This window comes from Xyrauchen texanus, chromosome 33 (assembly GCF_025860055.1).
Source record: "Xyrauchen texanus isolate HMW12.3.18 chromosome 33, RBS_HiC_50CHRs, whole genome shotgun sequence".
In the NCBI taxonomy this organism is placed as follows: Eukaryota; Metazoa; Chordata; class Actinopteri; order Cypriniformes; family Catostomidae; genus Xyrauchen; species Xyrauchen texanus.
Genome location: NC_068308.1, coordinates 20,652,537 through 20,671,184, shown reverse-complemented (window position 1 = coordinate 20,671,184; position 18,648 = coordinate 20,652,537). Strand labels below are relative to the sequence as shown.

At 39.9% G+C, this 18,648-nt stretch overlaps 1 long non-coding RNA gene across 1 annotated transcript; it reads left to right on the top strand.

The window, feature by feature from the left end:
• The first annotated feature begins 738 nt into the window (after positions 1 to 738).
• On the top strand, positions 739 to 1,550 carry LOC127627179 (uncharacterized). The gene is made up of 3 exons (XR_007968527.1): positions 739 to 1,187; positions 1,319 to 1,395; positions 1,495 to 1,550. It is a non-coding gene; the product is annotated as an uncharacterized LOC127627179 (long non-coding RNA).
• Positions 1,551 to 18,648: the final 17,098 nt, after the last annotated feature.

The following is an 18,648-nucleotide window of genomic DNA, read 5'->3' as shown; positions in this document are numbered from 1 at the left end:
CAAGATAGCCTCAAAAGTATCGCCAGGGACTTCCCAACTGTGAAGGCAGCTGCAGACACATTTGTGAAACAGACAAATCAGAAACTTGAGGAGAGGGAGGACAACACAGACATGGAAGTGGAGGCTGCACTACCTGAAAAGAGAGCCAAGAAGAGAAAACGCATGGCCGGAGAGATGACTGAAGATGAGTTGCAAATCAATGCTGAGAAAACATATGAGGTGAAAGTGCACAACACCATCCTGGACACAGTTATTGAAGCAATCCACAGACGATTTGTCACAAATGTCCCTCTTGTTGCGGATTTGGCATGGTTGGACCCCAGGAAGTTTAGACAGGTCAGAACAGTTTCTCTTCCTAGTAATGCACTTCAAAACCTCAGCACATGTCTCCTGAAATTTGACAGCAGGGCTACAGTAAATAACCTTCAGTCAGAACTGAAAAGTTTTGCTGGACAGTGGGAAAGGCTTAAGACATCACATGTAGATGACTACAGGACCAGAACAGCAAAGGATAGATCTGAAGAATGGGACGAAGAAAGTGAAATTGTGACCAAAAGCTGTGATTCTTGCAAAAATTGCCCACTGTGCTGCTATCAAATTCTCAGGCGGTTCAACATGCTGTCTGATGCCTACTGTCTCCTTGGGCTGGCATACAAGTACCTGCTGACCTTCTCTCTCACTCAGGTTGCCTGTGAAAGAACATTCTCTACACTCAAATTAATTAAAAGCAGACTCCGAAGCAGCCTGTCTGGAAACAGGCTTGAGATGTTTATGCTGATGGCCACTGAAAAGGACATTCTCATGTCATTGGACTCCGACATGGTCATTGACAGGGTAGCTGAGAAGAGTGACCTGCTGAGAAAGCTGCTTTTGTAACCTGGTGGGGTGAAATAAAATTATCAAAACATTCCTAATTATGTTTCAGTTAAGATTAAATTCAACTTTATTGTTATTGCCTAAAAGTACAGTCAAATGAATAGGTTTTGTATCTATCTTCACTTCAAACAAGTCACGTGCTCAGAAAATGCTTAGAATGTGTCCATTTTAATAGGTTTTAATGCATAAGACAGTAGATAGAATAAATATTAGATAATATAAATATGAGAGTTTTCTTACAGCCTTAATCTGTCATTGTTTCGTTTCAGACTGTCAGTCAATTTTGGAAGCCTGAAGTGGGTTCATTTTAAGTAAGTACTATATAGAATATGATTCAACCATTTCTCTAGAGTAAACATACCAGTAGTGTCATCGTCTGAAAAAATCCATTAAGTGCAAGTCTTTCTCACCCTTCAGCTGTCTGTCCTTTCACTTCTTAAAGGTTTCCATATTCCATATGTTAAGATATGTTCAGTGTTGCTGCTGTGGAAGTGTTGTGGGTGACTTTTTATTGATGCAGTGAGTAAATAGTCTTTGGTGATACAATTCAATCACAATCTGTCCTTAATAGATTTTATTATTTATCTAATCGTTGTTCCTCTCTGTCCTGTTTTTCAGGGTCTAATCATACTTTAAGAGGTTCTCTAGACCATGCAACTTTTTAAGTTCCTACGTAAGTACTACTGTATATGATTCAGCTATTTTTGTGGAATAAAGATACAAGTAGTGTGATCATATGAGCAAGTCCAACAAATGCCATTCTTTCTCACCCTTCTCTGTCCTTTTTACTTGTGTCCTGTTTTTCAGGGTCCCATCATAATTTCTTAAGAAGTAAGTACTGTATATGATGTCAGTATTTTCCAACATATTCTAAATACTGTACCAGTACTGTGTAAAATGCCATCAAAAAGTCAATTAAGTGTTATTCTTTCTCACCTTTCTTTCTCTGTCTCCTTTCACTTTTTAAAGGCTGCCATGTTAAAAAAATATATTTTGTGCTGCCATGCTGTTTGTTGATGTGGTAAATAAATAGTTTATGAAAATACCACTAAATCTGTCATTTATTAATTTTAATATTCATTAATGATCATGTCTCACCTCTAGTCTTCTCTGTCTTAATTTCAGGTTTCCACCATGTGTTGTAGATAGACAGTTCAGGAGGAGGTTAACTTAACCAATCAGTCTTTTGTTTTCCGCTAATTACTGTTTAGAATACCAGAATAGGGAGGATGGTGTAGGTTTAAGTTTATTAGATTGATACATATATACCAACAAGACAGTGTACATCGCTGTCAGAACAGTGTTTGTTTTCATTCAAAGGCTTTATGGCTTTGCCAATAATACCTGTTGGGCCGGTCTCTAGTCAAAATGCCCGGGCCGATTTTTTGTCCCAGTCCAGCCCTGCTGCTATCCTGACTCCTGAAACCTTAAGTGGACTGACTGAACAGCTGTCACACTCGCTTCCTGCTTCCCGCTTCTTGCGACATAGCAGGATCTTCTTTCTCAACTTACGGATATGACATAAATATCCAAGGACATATGACATATGCCTGTGATTTTGCGACAAATCTGACCCGACAGCTCAATTTCCCTCAAAATAAAAATAATTATTGTAGGCTTACTTTAGTGAATCGGGGGAGGACAAGGACATGGTTTTCAACATGGATTTTTTTATGTACTTACACAATAATGAACTTTTGTTAATTGTAACGGAACAAAATGACAGTGAATCTTTAAAGAAATTGTTAACCCAAAATGTCAAATTCTCTCATCATTTACTCACCCCCATGCTATCCCAGATGTGTGACTTTCTTTATTCTGCAGAACACAGAGATTTTTAAAAGAATATCTTAGCTCTGTAGGTCCATTTAATGCAAGTGAATGTCGACCAACATTTTGATTCTCCAAAAAGCACATGAAGGTAGTATAAAAGTAATCCATAAGACTCCAACGATTTATTCCATTTCTTCTGAAGCTATACAATAGATTTTGGATGAGAACAGACCAAAATGTAACTCCTTTTTCATTGCAAATATTGCCCTTGCAGTCTTTAGGCATGATCATGATTTCAAGCTTGATAACAGAAGTTAATAAGAAATAAAAATAGATTAATATTATGTAGCAGTGACTCTAAATTCTGGATAAGTCACATTTGAAGCCATTTAAACAGCTGATATATGCACACCAGTATGTTCATCAATTGAATTCTATATAAGTTTCAACAGTGCTTAGCAACTGTAAATAATTAAACTTTGCTTGTTGTGTACAACCAACACCCATTTATACATGTCTCTATCTGTAGTTTCATTTCATTTCTCCATGTTCCTTTGTCGCTCTCACATGTAAATAACAGTCCAGCCAAGTGTCCTTGTTTCTTACTGATACCAATAACCATCCTGCTAACTGATAACCATGCTGATATATAATATATTATTTATCTACCTTGGCATAAATGGTTTTAGTAAAATCTCTACCAGTTAACACCATCTACCATTGCTCAGACTTACACTGTCATATCCCCCAGCCATAAAATATTGCTACTAAGATAGCAGATACAGCACACAGCACTTTCAGTACAGTCCTTCATTTCCCCTGTGCCACTGTGCCATTTCACACCATTCCTTTCCTGTCATCACCTGAGATGAAGACAGCGAGAGTGCAGTTGTAGACTGGAGTTGGACCTAAATAGCTGTGACATTGATGGCACACCTCAAAATCCTTTCTTGCACTGACTGTTCCACTCTTCTCAATCATGCCCCCATTTATTAGTTTCACCTCACTTCCTCTGGCCCAATCTCATGAAGAGGTACTTTACCTAGATTTCGACTAGCATCAATATTCTAATGGGCAGTAGCGGGATTATGATATATGGATTAAACCTGGCAAGATTCTCCAGGTGAGTTGTGACTCAGCAAACCTGTATCACTTAAGAGAATTAGACACTAAAGACAAACAGAGTTCCTTTACAGGCCAAATGTCAATAAGCATTTAGGTAAATGCAACTTTATTTGTAAATGTTTAGGGGAATATTGTTTTTACAATAAGAGCAAAGCCTAGGTGTGCTCAGTCCCAATATTCTGTGTGGTTAGACAAACGGATCTCTGGCAAAAACTGTTAATGCGGACATTTCTTGGATCAGAAGTGACCTTTAATAAAGGAGTAAACCTAACCCTACTCAAAGGCAGGCTTATTTTATATTTACTTAGCAGAAAGAAAAAGAAAAACTCTCAATGAGGCATAGAAAAAACCTCTGAAATATCCTTGACTCTTTGCAGTGCTAAAAGTGGAATAGACTTACCTTTAAATTGAAAAAGTAAGATTTTAATGGGGCACTCAGATAGAAGTGGGCAAAACAGAACTGGAGGGAGGGACCTGAGTAAATTAAATACCATGAACATTAAGAGAGACAGTATGTATTAAATAAAAAGTATATGCATTGCTTTGTGTTCATATACTGTTTAAACCTTTATTTTGGAGCTTTTTTTAATACTCGAGAGAAACACACAAAGGCACTTTCTTAAAGGTGAAGTGTAATTTCTTTAATGTTACATTACTTTCTCCTATCTAAATATGCAGAGACAACTAGAAGTAAGCCATTGGTAAGTTGATTCCCCTGAAAAGCTCTGTGTGTTCAAACATTGCATTCTGTTTGTTTAAGTTCCCTGATGTAGGAAAATTTGGTTCATGTATTTTATGTTACTAACTCGAATTATGTTAAAGAGACACCAGCAGCTTTAACATAATTTAAGTTACCCTATTGCAAATAGACTGAGATAGACTGAATTAAAACAATGGTATCAATGGTTCTTAAGGCATTGTCTACAGACTCCATGAAGTTCCTTTTCTCTGTATAGATCATTTCCAGTCAAGGTACTCTGTTCACTTTAGATTAGATTGTTAGATTAGTTAAATTTTTATATTAGCAATAAAGTCTTGTTTGTATTCAAATATAATTTAACTGTGGTAGATTTTGATAAATAATAAAGAGATAATTTTTAAAGATCTGGCCTTAAAGCTATACCTAATATATTTGTGATATTATTTTTAATAAACCATGAGAATAATATTACTCCAATAAGTGAATTAATCATAATTCCATTATTAAATTCCTTACAAAAGAAATTGTGAATGGCTACAACGAGACATTTTATTACAAGCCAGACAGCAAGGTGACGGGAAGAACACACATATTTGCTCAGCTCTGAAGAACAAGTCTGAATGAGTGATGCGCGCCATCTCCTTTTATGCCCGTATGTCCATGGCGGAGAGTGGCGTGCAAATTCCACTTGCCAATTTTCATTGGCCTTTTCTGAATAAAGCAAGGGGCTCTCAAGAGCAAATGTCTAGTGTCATCGACACAATGTTGAGTGAGTGACAGACAGGGAATAATGGTTAACCTTATGTCAATGTAAACATTATTTATATAGCACTAATAAAACAAAATTTGATGAGCAAAGTGCTTTACAGTCAAATACAAAAATTAAAAGACATAAGGAAGAGAGATAGTGGGTTTTGAACATGAATTTAAAAAAATATATTTTAAACAAGAAGAAAGTTTAGAAACCAGTGTAAACCTGAGTCAGTTTAAGCTTGGGTTAAAAGCATATCTTTTAAGCAGAAAATAATTCAGATGACATTATAAGCCTTCAAGAAGTAGTGGGTTTTTAACATGGATTTGAAAGCTGGAAAAGATTTGGCAGACCTAATATGTAGAGGCAGTGCATTCCATAGTTTGGGGCTGGCTACCGTAAAAGCTCTGTCACATTTTTGCTTGAGTCTGGTCTTCAGTGTGATAAGCAGTTCTTGTTTTTCTGACCTCAGGGCCCTAGGGGGATTGTATGGCGACAGTAAGTTGGCGAGATATAGAGGCGCCAAATTTTTCAACGATTTGTGTCATAGAATGAGAATTTTGAAATTGATTATAAAGCATACAGGCAGCCAGTGTAGGGAGACAAATATAGATGTTATTGATATGTGTTTCTTGACACACTTCAAGAGTCTGGCTGCTGTGTTTTGTACCATTTGTAAGCATCTAAGCGCAGAAGAGTTTATTATGTAATATAAAGAGTTACAGTAGTCAAGCCGAGATGTGATATATGTGTGTGTGTGTGTATAACTCTTTGAAAGTCCGATGGAGACAGACAAGGTTTCACTTGATAAGAGGCGTAAGTTAAAGATGCTTGATCTAACAATCGAATTTAACTGTTTATCCATTTTGAGATTGTTTATAAACCCAAGTTTCTCACATTTGCTTTAGTGTATGCAGACAGTGTACTGGAATTTATTTGTTGAGTGATGGTGTCATTATTTTGACCAAACAGAACAATCTTGGTTTTGTCTTCATTTAATTTAAGGAAGTTAATAGACATCCATGATTTTATGTCTCTTAGACTGCTCAACAATGAGTCGAGTGTGTTTTGCTTTGAGCGTCACAGGGACAAATATATGTGCATTTTGTCTGCATAGAAAATGCATCCTGTGTTTTCTACAAAATTCTCCAATTGGGAGCATACATAAAGAACAAAAGATGGGAGCAAGGAAAGAGCCTTGGGGGACTCCAGAGGGGAGGTGTGCTTTAGGAAGATGTATGTTTGCTGATGCTGAACGAAAATGTCCTGCTCGTTAGGTAAGAATGAAACCATTTAAAACGGTACCCTTCAGTCCTACACGATGTTCAAGGCAATCACAATATTCTCAATAGGTGAGAATATTGTAATTGATCACGTCAAAAGCTGCGCTAAGGTCTAAGAGGACTAATATTACGTAATAACCTTTGTCAAGTGCACAAAAAATGTATTTTAGAACTTTTAATAGGGCTGTCTCTGTACTATGAGATGCTCTAAAGCCCGACTGATAGATCTCTAATATAGAGTTTGAGTTCAGAAATGACTGAAGCTGCAAACCTCCGCTCTTCCCCCATCTTTTTCGGCAGAGGTGGAGGAGGATAAAGCCAGAGTGTCTAAGATCATTGCTTTGTAAGTTTTTCAGGGTTGTTAGAATATTTAAAAGCTGCGTGCGGTCATAAATCAGCAGCATAGAAATGTGGCGAACTAAGCAGGTTATCAGGAACAAAGAAAATAAATTGGCAAATGGAGCTCCCACTCCAGATCGACGGCTCGCATCACACAGAGGCGCTATCTTTTCAGCTTTATCTACAGGTTGTTAGATCGTCTTGGTTACTGTCGTAACCTCCGTTCCTTGATGGAGGGAACGAGACGTTGTATCAGTGTAGTATAGCGTATTTAGGGGTTTCAATTTAAGTTCGCAAACTGGTTAGTTTAGTGGTGATGTGTTACGCTATTAGCTTAGCTGTACTGTGTTTACAAGTTGGCAACCAACAGCGATTTGTGATCTGGGTCAACACTAATGAAAACAGTTTCATCGATGCATATAAATGTCAGCTTGTTCCACAATGCCCAAATAATCAGTAATCATTTAAAGTGCCCAAATTCTCCCACCAATATATGTAGCGAATTTGGTATGATAAATGTACACTGCACGGATTAAAGTGTTTTGTATATTACCTTATTTACTTATTTGTAAGGGAAACAGTATGTGTGTGCTAGGAATTAAATTAAACGGTCCTATTTCTATAGAAATGTATAATGGAATCAGTCGCATTTGACAACCGTTATAATTTAGATAAATGACAAATAACGTCTAGGTTACAGATGTAACCTCCATTCCCTGATGGAGGGAACAAGACATTGTGTCGAAGAAGCGACACTAGGGGTCTCTCTTGAGCGCCAAATATACCACTGATCTATGAAAAAAGGCCAATGAGAAGTTGGCAGACAGAATTTGCATGTCCCGCCCCCGGACATACGGGTATAAAGGCGGGGAAATATGTCTGTTTCATTCAGGAGTTTTCTGAGGAAACGGAAATGGTCCGGCCAGTGGTTCGGCTCAGCAACATGGCCGGGAGGACATAACGTCTCGTTTCCTCCATTAGGGAATGGAGGTTACATCCGTAACCTAGACGTTCCCTGTCTGTCGCTCACGTCGACGTTGTGTCGAAGAAGCGACACTAGGGGTCCAATTTAAATCACGCAATGCGCTGAGCCGTGTACATGTACTGCTGACACAGGAGCGGGCAAGTACTTGACCAGCTGTATCAGACTGCCCGTACCCTTCCCCCAATGCCCCATAAAGTCATTGGAATCCTTATATTTACCCTAGACAGGGGAACAAGGTGACGCTTGCCAACCTGGGAATGGGCCGAGCCTAGCCGGGCCTCTTTTCTCTCTATGTTTCTCGCATAGAGTCAACAGCTGGGGCCCTTACATGCATCGGGGAAGGGGGTCTTACCCAGTTTCCTATTCTTTCAGGGGGAAAAGACCCTGCGGAGACCACACCTGCCCAGAGAGGGTGAGGTAAGAGTGGTGACATACACCACGTGGGCTTTTAGGTCACATGTGGGAAGTGGCGCGGTGGTAGATCCCGCCTCTTTGGAGGGAGGAGTTGCTACAAACACGGCGACCTGGGGCAGTGGGAACTGCCCAAGGGAGATGCGGGTCCACTCATAAGGGGACCTTACCATGGAAAATACACACAGGGGGAAGTCCAGGAGCCCTTACCTGTGGAGCACCTATTCCAGTACAGGGTAGATCTGAGTACCCGCAGTGGATTGGGTCAGCAAATTCCTCTGCTGAATTGCAGACCCAGAGGGCTAGGGAGTAGTCATCCAGGGAACCGAGTGAGTGGGATCACCTGGGAGAAAAAGCACACGCTTTTACCTCAACCAAGGGAAAGGGCGCTAGGTGAAGTGATCCACCCGGTCAGTCCATCAGCGTGTTAACGAGTTCTACTGGCTCAGACCTGAGAAAATACGGGACGGAACCCTGAGATTGTAAAATCTCGCAAAGGTATTAGGTGTTGCCCAACCCGCTGCTCTGCAGATGTCTGCTAGAGAGGTGCCATAGGCCAGTGCCCATGAGGATGCCACATTCCTTGTAGAGGAGTGGGCGGGCATGGCCTGGGTCTGGTAGGCCAACGCAATGGTGACCACGATCCAGTGGGCAAGCCTCTGTTTGGAGACAGCGTTCCCTTTCCGCTGTCCACCAAAGCAGACAAAGAGCTGATCAGAGTGTCTAAAGCTCTGCGTGTAATCCATATAGGTGGGCAAAGCACACACCGGACACAGCAACGCTAAGGTTGGGTGTGCCTCCTCCTGGGACAGCGCTGGCAGGTTCACTACCTGATCCCCGAAAGGGGTCATTGGAACCTTGGCACGTAGCCCATTTGGGGTCTCATGATGACTTGAGTATCTTCCGGAATGAAATCCAGGCAAGTGTCGCTGACAGAGAATGCTTGCAGGTCCCCAACCCTCTTGTTGGAAGTGAGCCCGTCTTCAAGGAGAGGGCCTTTAGTTTGACTGACTCTAGCAGCTCAAACGGGGCTCTCCAAAGGCCTGAGAGGACCATAGAGAGATCTCATGAGGGAACTGGCATGGTCTAGGAGGGTTCAGCCTCCCGGCGCCTCTAAGGAATCTGATGATCAGGTCATGCTTCCCTAACAACTTACCGTCCACTGCATCGTGGTGAGCTGCTATGGCAGCTACATAAACCTTCAAGGTGGAGGGGACAGCCGCCCCTGCAGCCTCTCCTGCAGGAATAAGAGCACTGACCTGAATGCGCAACTCTGTGGGTCTTCAGATCAGGAAGAACACCAATTTGCAGATAAGCCACTTTAGGTCATAAAACTGCCTGGTAGAGGTCGAGTCTATGATGGCTGGTGATAGACCGCTTAGATCTTCCACATCCCATCAAAGGGCCAGATGTGGAGGTTCCAGAGGTCTGGGCACAGATGCCAGAGGGTCCCTCCTCAGGGGAATCAGCCAGAGACGTGCTGTCACGAGGAGTGTGAGATCTGAGAGCCAAGTCCGTGTGGGCCAGTAAGGGGCCATGAGAGTGACTTGTTCCTCGACCTCGTCCTGACCTAGCACAGGACATGTAGGCTCACTGGGGGAAATGCGTACTTAAGCAGCCCCCGGGGCCAGCTGTGTGTCAGCGCATCTGTTCTGAGGGGGGATTCCGTCAGAGAGTACCAGAGCGGGCAGTGGGTGGATTCTCGTGAGGAAAAAAGATCTACCTGTGCTCTGCTGAACCAACCCTAAATCAGCTGACCTAGCACAGGACTTGTAGGCTCACTGGGGGAAATGCGTACTTAAGCAGCTCCCGGGGCCAGCTGTGTGTCAGCGCATCTGTTCTGAGGGGGGATTCCGTCAGAGAGTACCAGAGCAGGCAGTGGGTGGATTCTCGTGAGGAAAAAAGATCTACCTGTGCTCTGCTGAACCATCCCCAAATCAGCTGGAGTCTCCACTCTCCGCTGAGCGTTACCTGCCATCACAGCATGTCTGCTGTGGCATTGAGGTTGCCTAGGACATGAATGGTGCGCAGCAACCTCAGCCGCTGCTGACTCCAAAGTAAGAGATGGCAGGCAAGTTGCGACATGCGTCAAGAGCGAACGCCACCTTGGCGATATATATGCTACTGTCGCTGTGTTGTCCGATTGGATCAACACATGTAACTACTTAGCTGTAGTAGCTATGACGCATCTAAAAACCTGCTGTAGGGGACTCCTGCCCGTAGAAAACAGAGGTCTGTCCAAAGGCTGAATAAGTGACGGCAGGAAGGGGTGAGGGTTACACGGTATGTGCCGTGGTGCCATGCCCATCTCGGGACTGGAGTCTGAAGCCAGTGCTGAAACGGTCTCATATGCATCAACCCGAGCAACATGACCAGCACTGAGGATGCCCCAGGAGCCTCTGAAATTGCTTCAGTGGAACTGCTACGCCCGGTCTGAACGTACTCAGGAAATTCAGCACAGACTGCACGCACTCGCTTGTGAGGTGCGCTGTCATTAAGACCGAGTCTAAATCCATGCCGAGAAAAGAGATGTTCTGAACCAGGGAGAGCTTGCTCTTATCCAAGTTGACCCGAAGCCCTAAACGGCTGAGTTGCCTGAGCACCAGGTCCCTGTGTGTATAGAGCAACTGTCATCGAGGTAGTTGAGTATGTGAATGCCCACTTCCCTTATCGGGGCAAGAGCTGCCTCTGCGACATTCGTGAAGACGCGAGGGGACAGGGACAGACCGAAGGGGAGGACCTTGTACTGATAGGCCTGGCCATCGAAAGCGAACCGAAGAAAGGGTCTGTGGGTATTATTGAGACGTGAAAGTACGCATCCTTCAAGTCTAGCGCTATGATCCAATCTTAATACCTGACGCATGTCAGAATAAGTTTCTGTGTCAGCATCTTGAACGGGAGCCTATGTAAGGCACAGTTGAGAACTCCCAGGTCCAAGATTGGCCACAACCCACCGCCTTTCTTGGGTACGATGAAGTAAGGGCTGTAGAAACGCAGTGTGGAGGTGTTTTCACCCTGCACCAAGGTGAAGCGGACGCCTGGCGAACTGAAACGTGTAGTTTGGGGCAAGAATATCTGTTTGCTAAACCAATGGCAAATGGGAGGATTGCTTGAAAACAACCAATATTTTTGCTATTACATTTAATATTAATTGTCCAGATTTACAGCATGCAAACCCCTCTTTCCACCCACTCCAATGGTTGTAATGTCATTGTGCCCTTGAACATTAGATTTAACCTCCATCTACTCAAGGAGTACCTCAGTATGACTGGCTTTGTGCACAGACCCCTCATTCTCTGTGACTATGTGTGTTCAGGTAGAAATCCTCAGATTGGAGATGCAAAAAATTTAAAATTCACTGATTGAAAATACATGAATTAGGTTTAATACTCCCATTTGATTAGATAATTTATCCCTTTAGCTTGCAGGATGTTTTACCCTAAATAATGATGGGAATGGGTCTGAGAGAATTTTGTGGAATTATATTAGTGTTTAATTCCTGCATCAGGTCAAGTCTGTTGCCAACACTTGGATTAAGGTATTATTCACAAACCAATGCTTATGGCCTCATAAGTATATCAGGTAAGTTGTCAAAGCATGCCCTTTGTAGGCGGTGGGCCGAGTCCGTCTATCTCGTTTAGTTTTTGATTTGATAGTTACCCAGCAGCTGTCTGGCTCATTTTTTTTATTTGTCTGTATGAATAATTCACAAAAAGATTACCGATTGTTTCCAACGCCAATTGTTGCACATTAAAGTATAAAAATAGATTTAATTTCGCTAGCTGATCACAAACGTTGGCCGGAGTGAGATCCAATCAACGCTTGTGTTGTTACATTGTTGAATTTATTTGGCCAATCACGTTATTCGTTGAACCGGCGTCGCGTGACTCGCGTCAGTCTGAAGCCAAATGAGTCTACAACCCAACCTGGAGAGACCGGTGTGTCTCGGCAAGACAACGTCAAGGTAAGATATGTTTTACAATTATTATACACCCCTATATCTTAATGGTTTTCATATAAGTTGTATTTAAGACTGCAAGCTATACTTCGTCGTGAATATATGCGTTGTCGTTGATGAGAACAATAGCCACGAAAGAATGTTGGTAGTGGAGCAGTAAAGCTAGGTCTAACGGTATGTTGCTTAGGCTAATCCAAATCATTCGGTACATACACAATGAACTCAGCAAAGAGTATTCAAATACGGAATAATTACGGGTAAATATTTAAACGGGAAGACAGTAGGAAATAATTTGACAGGTATGTCAAGGTTGGATTGGTTTATAGCAAGCTACCTAGGCTACAAGTAAGCTACACTAATTATCAGCTAAAAAGAGTGCAAAGCAAAACAAAGAAATGATTTCAAATCAACTTTATAGTGGTAGTCATGGAGTTATATAAGCCATTTATGGTTGATTGTCACAGTTTATACAATGACACAATTCTGTGCATGGTAGCTTATGCACATATGGTGGAAAAATATTTTATTTAAAGATGGCTGTTTTTGAGCTATTTAACAAAATTATTTGTGGTCAGAACTGCAGTAGTCTTGTCAAGCTCGTTTAAGATGGTTAGCATCTTAATACAAATGTCAAGATGAAAAATGTTATTTAAAATTATTTATCTGAATATAATTCAGTTGTTCATCTAACACACAGACACGGACAGGACATCATCATATCCCTCCACACCCAAATGACTACAGAGGTGATCGTTGACAATCATCACATCAGCAGCACCATGAATGGAGCAGGTCAAGATCACGGAGTTGCTTAGTATCCACATCACAGATGACCCATCTTGATCTATCGACACCACCAACAGAACCTGGCCAAGAAAGTCCAAAAACCTCAGCACTTCCTCCCACAGTTGAGGAAGGCTCATCTCCCACAAATCCATCCTCTTAACTTTCTATAGGGGAATCATAGAGAGCCTCTTCCTTCCACCCCCACCCTCCAATAACCTAAGGGCAGCTGATTGACTCTTGCACAAATACACTGGTAGTTTACACTATGATGCTGCTACATTGGTTTATTTTTTTATTTTTAAATTTGCTATGAACATTTGACCCCACTTACACACATATTGCACTGCCTTTTGCTACTTGTCATGTCATCCACTTGCACTGAAATACTATATTAATTAGGGATGAGTCACGATTTTTGAATATTCCATTAATTGATTTTATTATAGAATATTGAATAGGATGTGCGGGATGATTGTCTTTAAAAAATCCCCATGTTTTAGTTGTGGTTATAAGTTGCAATCCTAAATTCACATAATATTTTTATACATTTTATAAATATATTCTTAATATTTGTTGTTTTTGTTTCTATGTTTGAGCTTCTATATCTCAATATTAATAACAGTCTGGTTAATTTTGAGTGTTGAAATGTAAACTCTCAAGGGTTGGCTTTCTAAATATATGTTGGTTATGTGTATATTCAGAATGACTTCTGAGCAGCAACCTTTTTATTTTGGGGATGTCATGAATGCATCACTTGCCAAAATTGGGGCTGACTAGTAAGGGGTTAAACGTATATAAATGAAACGTTTTATTTAAACATTATACATTTGATACAAACCTTCACTGTTGTTAGCTGCATTTTCTATCTTCTTACGTGCTCTTCTTATGTGTTCTTTGTTGGTGAAGAGCATGTAGCATTCTCTGTGAAATCCAACATTAGCTGGCACATCTTGGACGTCTTCGGAATTTAAGTTAAATGCCAATACGGCTTTTTCAGCTACTGTACTCTCTGTGGTTTGCAGGTTCACCCATAAATTTGTACATTGAACAATCTTTGCCCAACTTGTCTGGGAAAGGGGGGTTACAGGGCTTTTTACATTTGAGGCTAAATGGATAAAACACCTCATTTTTACCTCAGTATTACTGAACTACAGAACTAAATGTACATTTTTAATGATTTACAGCAAAATTGTAATTTCAAGAATGCAGCTTCCTGGTCATCTGTGTTCATTATTTACATTGGTTGTCAAGGAAACAGGAGGTTTTCTAACGTTATGATTAGTACTCCTGCTTATTTGCCGGTTTAAAAAAGTAAGAGTTTGTAAGGACATTTTGCGTCAAATGTGCAAACAACAAAGTTGGAAACAATGTCTGTAGTACTTATACGATTTTATTACATGACCTCAGCAAAAAAAGACTTACACAGCTGTGAGGTAAGTATTAAATTCATAATTTCGAGGTCCGGCCCACCGCCTATTGGTTTGACTAAAGGTTTAGCCCTGGAGGGCAAAAATGTATTGCTCTATGAAGTGTTGCATTCACAATAATTAACAAAAGATCATTAATTGTGTATTTCATAAATAATTAGCAACGTTAATTGTGTCAAATAATGTCTTGCCTAATTGTGCACACCAGTGGCATAGCCAAGGGTGGACAAGAGCCCACCCAAATTAGACCAAGGCCCATCCAGAATATTAAAGATAATTCTTTGACTTCAAATATATATTTATAAAACAGTTTAAAAAATGCATAAATTCTAATTTCTGAAAGTGTGAAAGAATTGTTTGAATGAGCTACTTGGTGCAAAATACATTTGTGAGAAAATTTGGCCTATCCATTTTTATTGAGCCCCACCCAAAGTAGTTTCCTGGCTACACCCTTGTTCCACACACCATGTCAAGTCAAGTCATTTTTATTTGTATAATGCCTTTCACAACACACATTGTTTCAAAGCAGCTTTACAGAAAATCATGCATTAACAGAAAATTAAACTGTAATATCTATAATGTCTTAAGAGTCATCATTGTGTAGTTTGATAAAATACGATTGTGGATTGTGTTTAAAAATAAGTAATTCAATAATAATTGTATTTATAACCCCAGTGAGCAAGCTGAAGGTGACTGTGGCAAGGAACACAAAACTCCATAAGATTTTGGTTAATGAAGAAAAATAACCTTGGGAGAAACCAGACTCTCTGTGGGGGCCAGTTCCCCTCTGGCTTACATGATTAATATAATGCCAAAATTACTTATGTGTAGTGCAATTCATGGTTTAAAATGATTAAACTAAGTAAGTGTTAAGGGTCAGTGTTTAAACAAAGATTTTGTATGAACTATAAGATTAATGACTAACGTCTTTGAAGTCAATCCTGGATTAACATAGATGCAGTTGTCCTTGTTAGTTGGCTGATGAAGAGTTTTGTTGGCAATTAATTGATAGTCTATGTATTCCATTTCAAGTGTGTAGTCCATCACTAGACCGAAGTGATGCAGGCAGAGATCAGTTAGGTGCATCGCAGTTCAACCTGGCCGGTAATATTGGTGAGGACTATCCTAAGTTCAAGGTTCAGGCAATGGCATATGAAGCATCTCATGTCTTATGGTTGGAGTTGGCATCAGTTCATCATCTGAAATCCATTGTAATAGACTGAAGTTATGTTTGCCTGACACCGCCTGCTATTAGTCATCATCACTCAGTGACACGTAGCGGTGGAGTCCAACACGAAGCAGGAATAGAGCTGCATCCAGCCAGTTCTGGTGACCTCAGGATAGGAGTCCCTAGGTTGAGACAGGAAACATATAAAAAAATATTAGTATAGATGCCATTCAATTTATTGAGTTAAATATCATGACCAATGTTTCTGGTTTCTGGTTCCGGCAGACCAAATTTTTCAGCATCGGCAACAGAGAGCATGTGTCGTAATTTAGCAATATTTCTTAGGTGGAAGATTGCTGTTCTACAACCATTGGTAATTTAATTTTCAAGGACAGATTGGTATCAAATATAACACCTAAGTTCTTCTCTGCTGAAGATGATGTAACAGTACATCCATCGAGAGTCAAATTATATTTTAGTGGCTTATTTTTAGAGGTTTTTGGTCCAATAATTATTATCTGTTTTGTCAGAATTGAGTTGATGGAAATTTCTGGCCATCCTATCTTTTATTTTGTTTATACACTCTAATTGCTAATTTGGAGAATTGTAAAATCTCATCAGGTTTTCAACAAATATAAAGTTGGGTATCATCAGCATGTTTTATTTGTAACTCTGATAAGTGCAGTCTCTGTACTGTGATGAGGCCTAAATCCTACTGAAATTGTTCATATATACTATTTCTCTGTAGAAATGAACATATCTGGGAGGATACTACCTAAATGGGAGATTTGAAATCAGTCTATAATCAGCCAGATCTCCTGGATCAAGTTGTGGCTTCTTAATAAGCGTTAATAACTGCCATTTTAAAGTTTTTTGGGACATGTCCTAAGGTTAGTGAAGAGTTAATAATATTAAGAAGAGGTTCTGAAATTATAAAGAAAAAAGGTATCTTAAAAGATACCTCTTTTAAGAGCTTAGTTGGTATTGGATCTAACAAACATGTTGTGGCTTTTGATGTTTCGATAAGTTTTGTTAGCTCTTCATGACCTATGACAGCAAAGGATGGAAGTTGCACATGAGGAAAAGTATGAAACACTGTTTTCTGAGGAGCTATGACAGATGACTGCATAATTCCAATTTTATTTCTGATTATTACAATTTTATCTGTAAAGAAATTCATGAAGTCATTACTCTTGTGCTGCGACGGAATATCTGGTTCTGTTGAGGCTTTATTCCTAACCAATTTAGCCAAAGTACTGAATAAACACCTAGGATTGTTGTTTTCTTTCTATGAGTTTACAAAAATATGCTGACCTGGCAGCTTTTAGTGCCTGTCTGTAGCTACAGACACTATCCATCCATGCACCGCGAAATACTTCTAATTTTGTATTCTTCCACATGCGCTCCATTTTCCGAGTGTGATCATTTTACTATGGTGCAGGTCTTATTTCTTTAATGTTCTTTAATCAAAGGTGGGGCGACACTATCAAGAATGCTAGAGAAGACTGCATTTCTATTTTTTGTTATTTCATTAAGTTCTTCTGGGCTTTGGGGTTTACTGAGTGTATGAGATAGATCTGGAAGCTTATTAGTGAAGTTATCTTTAGTGGTCGAATGAATAGTTCTACCTGAACAATAGCGTAGTGTAGACACTTAATTACATGAACCATATTAATGTACTCTGCATAGGCTCATACATATTATTACTTTAAAGTCTATGGGTTACAGCAACATTAAATAATTTCTTACTTGGATTAAAGTTAATAGTTAATTTTAAATGCTGGTGACACATAATAATTAAGAACACATTCATACACAAGCATTGCACATGTTCACATAAGTATTAATAATGTAGCTAAGTACAGATGCGAACATATGGTTCTGATGTAATGTAAAGAAATTGTGAGTGTTCAGAAAGTAGAGCAGGGAATAAATAAAAAATAGATAGATAAATAAATGAAAATCTCTTGTTTCATAGCTTGTGCTAGTCGGCTACGTGTGCTGCTCTGTATTGCTCTCATTACTCTGCAGTGTTGCTAAGCAACCATCTCCAAGAGAGCTACTGTAGCTAGACATGAATCTTATTTAGTGTTTATTATAGTGTTTTTGTTTGTTTGTTTGTTTGTTTTTAATCAAGGTCATAAAGAAGTATTTACATTTCTGCATTTTTGAGGTTTAAGCTACATTTCTTGCCAAGAGGGCCAAATCTAGCTGAGGAAATATCTAGCTGTTAAGACAAATTCTAACCAATGTAAACAGCTCAGTAATGTAGTCAATGCAGCAATGTTATAGACAACTTATGTGTTGTTACAAGGATAGGTTCACATTTAAGAGTGTGCTTAAAATCAGCTCAGTGGTTTCAAAGGTTTTATTTATTTATTAATTTTTTTCGGCATAATTAACCTTACCCTAACGTGCATAATTGTACATTGGCCCTACACTATATAGCCAAATGTATGTTGACACCCCCTTTCAAATGGGTTTGGATATTTCAGCTGCACCCCATTACTGCATAAATGATTAGTAGATTGGGGGTGTACCTTTTCCACTGTAGCATGACAATGCTCCTGTGCACAAAGGAAGATCCATTAGAAGTATTTTAGTTAGTCTGGTGGGGAAGAACTTATTAGACCTGCACAAAGAGCAGACATGAACCCCATTCAACACCTTTGGTATGAATTGGAACACCAGCTCTGAGCCAGACCCCATCGCCCAACATCAGTGCCTGACCTCACTGCTCTTGAGTCTGAATTGGAGCAAATCCCCACAGCCATGTTCCAACGTCTAGTGAAAAGCCTTCCCAGAAAAGTGTAAGCTTATGTAAGTGTATTATTGAAAAAGCACACTGAATTGAGCTAATTGAAAAATAAAGGCCTTGAATTAAAGTGCTTGCATTTTTGGGGATGCAATTTCATAAGGTTGTAAATTAAGCTGTGAATATTTCAATTGAAAACGTTTAATACATAATTCCATCATTAAAAGTCAGTCATAAATATTCACTTTACAAAGATTACGTCCAAAAGATTACGTTTTTCTAATATTATCTTTATTATTCGACAAGTAATA